Raw genomic sequence first — 6,509 nt, 5'->3', positions numbered from 1 at the left:
GCACTGTGAGGGCTGCTAAGGGAAAATGAACTCTCTCTCAGTCAGACCCCTTATTCCATGCACCCCTCATTCCATACCATTTGCATCATACTCAGATCCCACATAATTTATACAGCTTCCAACTCTTCCACTGTATTTATTTCTCATTACTGGAATGCCCTCTTGCCCACACACACAACTTAAAGTACATCCTTAAACCATCTCTATATCAAACACACATTTTCATTAATCACTATCCCCTGCCCTTTCCATGACAGATTATTTTTTCCAATTCATGGGCTTCTTTCATTCCTCCAGATCCATGACTTGGGCTCCATTCCATCAGGATGAGTGATCTGGACAGGAGAAGTAGCACACTTGATTGTTGGGCACTGACACCAGCCTGGCTCAGGTTGTTGTTTCATTCTTCCTGCTCCTTGCAAAATTCATTCTTCATCAGTTCATGTCATCTCTGCTACTTCCTGCAACATACAGCTCACACCACAGATTATTTTTCCCCCAAGGTTAAATCTCCTTGAGGTACACACCAGGTCTCCCCATCCTTCTTCATCACCCACCAAGTACATCCAGGTCCTTGGGCAAAGGCAATCCCACAAATAGGCTTGCCTTTTCCCATGGGAGGAGAAATCCACACTGACTTTCCCACTTCCCCATGTGTGCAGGGACCTTATTTCCTCCCACAGTGTGAAGGGTTTCATTTGGGCAGGACCAGGGTGGTTACCAGATCCCCTAGTGTTGACTAGCCAAGTGGCTTCTGCTAAATTTGCATCCCAGTGCTTCCATGCCCCATTACCTTACACTCTTTACATAGTTTTCAGCAGTCCATTATGTCTTTCAGTCTTCCCAGAGGCCTGTGGGTAATAAGGGATGTGATACATCCACTCAATGCCATGGTTCTTTGCCCAAGAGTTTATGAGTTTATTTTTAAAGTGACCCCCATTGTCTGATTCAATTCTTTCTGTAAAACCATGTTGCCACAAAATCTGTCCCTCGAGGCCTGGGATGTCAAGGTCTCTCAAGCAGTGGTAATGTTTTACAGGGGGTGTTTCCAGACAGCCAGTTGTTGCCTCTACCATGGTGAGGATGTAACTCTTGCTTTGGCGTGTTCGTGGCAACAGCCCAGTATACTCAATTTGCCAGCCCTCACCGTTCTGGACCCCCAGCCACCACCCTCTCTTCCAAGGAGACTCCACTTGTGTGGCTCACTTGACTGCAGCACTTTTCACATTTGTGTATAACCTGTGTGGCACCTCTTGGCTGCCTTTGACTGCAGCTCATATGGAATTTCCAACATGTCAGGTACAGCAGCACTCACAGGTGTCTCATTCAGGCCCAAACTGTCAGCCTCCATTCCCCATCAGACTCACACTGGCCATATGGGGTTGTTAAAGGGTGAGCAGGTCCTGCTGATCACTCCTTGGCCCTCCAAGGACTAATGGATGGGGGGCTCATGGATGGGGTTACAGAGTCTTGGTTGGTGAGATACTGCTGCTGCTGCACAGTCCTGGTACTTGCTGGTCTTCATTCAACCCGCAGCAATCCTACAATGAAGGGAGCCTTCTGAGAGGCTAGGCAGGGTGGATAACTCTTTGATCTTCTCTGTATTCACTGTAGCTACACTAAAAGCCCATGGATATCCTTTTGGATCCTTGAAGTATCTAGTCGATGCCAAGGATACAAGGGGCCGCTGAGCCAGTCACAGTAGGGTGCTTTTCCCACTTGTTCCCTGTTAAGCTCACCTTGGCCTCTAACACAGAAAACTCCTGGCATCCCCCTGTCACTCCAAAGATCCAGATGGATTCTGCATTTCTGTGCATTGATGGCATCAATGTACAATGTATCTACTAAAGCTTTGCACTTCTGTGGACCTGATGTGCCAGGCCATCGAACCCACACAGTCCAGTATGCCTGGTCATCCCTTTCCTCCTCCTGGCCAGAGGCAGGGACCCTCTATTCCTGTTCCTGGTATTCACTATCTGACCTTCGCAATGCCAGATCAGAAGTCCCCTCATCAGGGTGAAAGGAAGTGATTTTTGCTCTTTTATGTCTGGGAAATCGCTGATTGCCTTCTTGTCTCTCTGTGGCAACTACACTGGCAGTCTTCTTGGGTGACCCTTTAACAGCTTTCTTCCCTCTCAGTTCACGGACACGGGCTTCCAGCTTAAAGGTGGGTTCACCTACCCACTCCCTCATGTCCTCCCCCTGGTCACGCAGAAAGAACCAGAGCTCACCACGGGGCCTGCGCCTGGGGCTTCCCTTCCCTCTGACCGGGGAAGGAGAGGACCGATCTCTTGGGCTGCCCCTAAAAGCTGGGCTGCTGGCTTGTAGAGATGAGGAAGTGCCCAGAGTTTCTTCTACATTTCGGAGCCAGGAGGACGCCATCTCTACGGTTGGTGTATCCATTTGCGGGTGGTACAGTGATACCAGGCTGCTGGAATATGATGCAGGGGCGCTTTGAACCACCTTCCTCCACATGGCCATTGTGCAAGTGGCATCCTCTGGATCTTCAGGGACCCTGTCACTTTTTAGATCACTATAGATGATTTCCAGCACTGCTAATTCTCTCAAGTACTGGATACCTTCATCTGCAGTGGTCCACTTCCCTGGGGAGTTCACCAGATCTTCCTTAAACGGGTATCTTGCCCTCACACTTGAGAGGAGCCGTCTCCAGAGGCTGCAAATTGCTCTTTCTTTTCCAATTCCTCTTTCAATTTCCCGATCTTTAGCAAGGGATCCCAGCTGTTGGGCTTCATGACCTTCTAACTGCTGTCTGCCAGCCCCATTGTCCCAGCATCGAAGCAGCCAGGCAGAAATTGGCTCACCTGGCTGACGGCTGTAATCTTTTTGCAAGTCTCGAATTTCTGATGAGGTCAGGGACCGATTAACTTTGGTTTCCTGTTTGATTTGCCTCACTCCTTTAGATTTCTTTGTTGAAGGACCTGCTTCTTGATCTAACCTCTCCTTTCCTACTGTTACTTCTCCTTCCTCCTCTTCTTCTTCCTCCCTTACTAATCGATGGAAAGGGTGGGAAACTTGCCTTGTCCATTTTTTTGCTTTCACTTCTGGGGCAGTTACTGTAGCCACTGTGGTTGGAATCCCTAAGTCAGCCATAGTGTCCTCAAATGCAGTTTGGGCTCCTGCCTCAACTACAGTCCTCTGAGAGTACTGAACAGTGGCTCGGTAGGCACAGGCCAGGCCCCAGTACAGAGCAAGAAGCTGCTGGTGTTCAGTGGGGTGGGCAAGGCACCCTTCTATCAGCTGACGGGTCAGTTTGTCAGGGTTGATTACCTGTTCAGGTGTAAAGTCCCAGGCAATGGGAGGTGATAACCGCCCCAGGAACCTGCCCAAATCCTTCCATGCACCTTGCCACCCAGGAACTGGATGCCTCAGGGCATCTTTCAATATCTCCTCACCTAAAGTTTGTTTTCTCCTACCCCAGGATGATGCCAGATTCCATAAACTCCAGAGCATGCCAACAGTATTAGCTAATATTATTAAGATTATTAAATGGCTTACATAAGGATGAGCAAAGACCATGGGAGCCTGCATTAAAAAGGCATTCACATCAATTACAGTCCCCAGAACATAGCTCCCCACACACAACAAGGCCATCAGTGTAAGAGCAAAGCACAGAGCCATTGTTTTTGTTAACATGTTCCCAAACTCAGCAAAATAAAGAGATAAGCAGTGCAGCTGACAAACTCCGCGTCCTGCACGAGAGCTTGCTACTCTATAACTACGATTTACTTTTTACTACAGCATGCAATACAGAATACAGATATATATATATATGTATGTATAAAACTGCCTTTATCTCACCCCACGTATGGGCACCAAAAAGGACTGTAGTGTGCTGACCTTGGCCAGGCACCAGGTGCCCACTGAGCCTCTCTATTGCTCCTCTTCCCAGCAGGACACAGAAGAGAATAAGATGGAAAACAACTCATGGGTTGAGACAAGGCAGTTTACTAAAGCATCAAAATAGACAAACAGAAGTTTGCACGTGCATGAGCAAAGGGAAAAAGTCAATCTCTACTTCCCATCAGCCAGCGATGTTCAGGCACTTCCCGGGAAGCAGGGCTTCAGCACGCATAGAGGTGGCTCCAGAAGGCAAACACTGCAGAGTAACAAATGCCTCCCTGTTCCTCCTCCCTCCCTTAGCTTTTGTATCTGAGCTGACATCATACGGTATGGAATATCCCTTTGGTTAATTTGGGTCAGCTGGCCTGGTTGTGTGCCCTCCCAGGATCTTGCCCACTCCCAGCCCCTTGATGGGGGGGGAATGTTAGAGGGACAGGTCTGCTCAGCAGCAGCCAAAGCACTGGTGTGTTACCAACTCCTTTTCCTACTGCAAAGCACAGCACTGTGAGGGCTGCTAAGGGAAAATGAACTCTCTCTCAGTCAGACCCAACACATTGTCCAAGTGACACTTCTCCCATTGTCAGCTGGCCCCACTGCTGGGATGGGTTTGATGAGCACTTGGTACCAACAACAATTTATATAACATTTTATATATGTATGTATGTATTTATAACATTTTACATATGTATGTACACATACACACACACACACATATATATATGCACACACACATATATACAGGCATGCATATAATCACAGAATCATTTAGGTTGGAAAAGACCTTCAGAATCATTGAGTATATATTTTTAGTCTCTGCTGCCATCCAGTAACTCTAGGAGCTGAATGCACAAAAAGAGGGTTGCTGCCTTTCTGAGCACACTGTGTGTTGTTCAAATACCTCCAAAGTGAACCATGACTTCTTCACTCCAAGAAAGGGTTAGATTAGAATCATAAAACCATAGAATCATTTAGGTTGGAGAAAACCCTTATGCACATTGAATCCCAGTGCTACCCCAGCACTGACAAGTCCACCACTAAACCACTTCCCAAAGTGCTACTATTTGCCTTTTAAACACGTCCAGGTTTGTTGACTCCACCACTTCCCTGGGCATCCTGTTCCAGTGCTTGACAACCCTTTCAGTGAAGATATTTTTCCTAATAGCCAATCTAAGCCTCCCCTGGTACAACTTGAAGCCATTTCCTCTTGTCCTAAATAATAATTACTGGTAAGTATTTTTGCTGCTTTACTAGTGGTAATTTTATGGTGACCTGTAAAATTGAAATATAGACTTGCCACTAATATTCATTACTGCTAACATTGATTTCTGCTGCTGTTGAAATATATATTTGCTTGGGCTGCTTTTGGCTAGGATAGGGTTAATTTTTTTCAGAGCTGCTAGCACAATTCAGATTTTTGCTGGAAACAGTGTTGATAATACAGAGATGTTTTAGTTACAGCTGAGCAGAGGTTACACAGATTCAAGGCCTTTTCTGCTCCTCCCCCCACCCCATCAGCAAGGATGCTGGGGGTGCCCAAGGAGCTGTGAGGGGACACAGCCAGGACAGCTGACCCCCACTGACCACAGGGACATCCCAGAGCATCATGCTCAGCACACAGAACTGGGGGAAGAAGAAGGAAGGGGGATACATTCACAGTCATGGCATTTGCCTTCCCAAGTCACCGCCAGGCGTGAAGGAGCTCAGCTTTCCTGGGACTGGCTGAACACCTGCCAGCCAGACTCTGAAGGAATGAATTCCTCGCTTTGGTTGTGTGCAGCTGTGGCTTTACTTACAGGACTGTCTTTATCTTGACCCACGTTTTCTCACCTTTTTACTCTTCTGATTCTCTCCCCTATCCCACTGTGGCAGCGTGAGAGAGTGGCTGTGTGGGGCTGAGTTGTCAGCTGGGGTTAAACCACGACAGCCTTACAGCAGTTATCTGTAGCATAGATACACTTGTTTTGCTAATCACCCGTATGCTTGCCTTGATAGTGGTGACTTGTATTAAAATGCAATGAAGTAATTTAGGAAATAGAGCCTCCATGTCCTTGTGCACAACAGGGTCCTGCAAGCCCATGGCTGCAACCTTTGCCCCCACACAGACTGCGTGATCCTGGGTCATGACAGCTGAGTGGACAAGATTCTGATCTGGCTGCATGCAGCGGACACCAGCATAAACTAGTGGGTATGCAGAAAGGGACAGGATGAATAAACTCCTGTGTCTCTGCTGTATAGTTTTGACTTTTGCAGGCTGGCAGTGGAAAGGAGAACAACAGTCAATTCTAGTTTGTGTGTTCAGGTATGGAGATGGTGCTGGGATATGCTGCTGGGCTGCAGATGCAGTGAGTTACCCCAAGTGTGGCATTTCCTGCAGGCAGCTTAGTGATCCTTTTCTCAACATTGTAGCTCTTTGGCTTTCCACTTGGCTGGAGAAACACAAGGTTAAATAAGTTCAAGAGCGTGGAGCATTCATCTTCCAGAGCCTGGGCTCTGCCTTCATCTGCTGAGCACCTTCTTGGTCCACTGTAGAGGGCAATGAGCATGCAGGCAGGCATGCCTCACTCAGGCTTGTGCAACAGAGAACCATTTCACTGCATCTCCACAACTGTCAAAACAAATAATGCTGCCACTGGCCTTGACTTTTCCCA

This window comes from Anomalospiza imberbis, chromosome 7 (assembly GCF_031753505.1).
Source record: "Anomalospiza imberbis isolate Cuckoo-Finch-1a 21T00152 chromosome 7, ASM3175350v1, whole genome shotgun sequence".
NCBI classification, from domain to species: Eukaryota; Metazoa; Chordata; class Aves; order Passeriformes; family Viduidae; genus Anomalospiza; species Anomalospiza imberbis.
Note: the sequence above shows the minus strand (reverse complement) of the source record.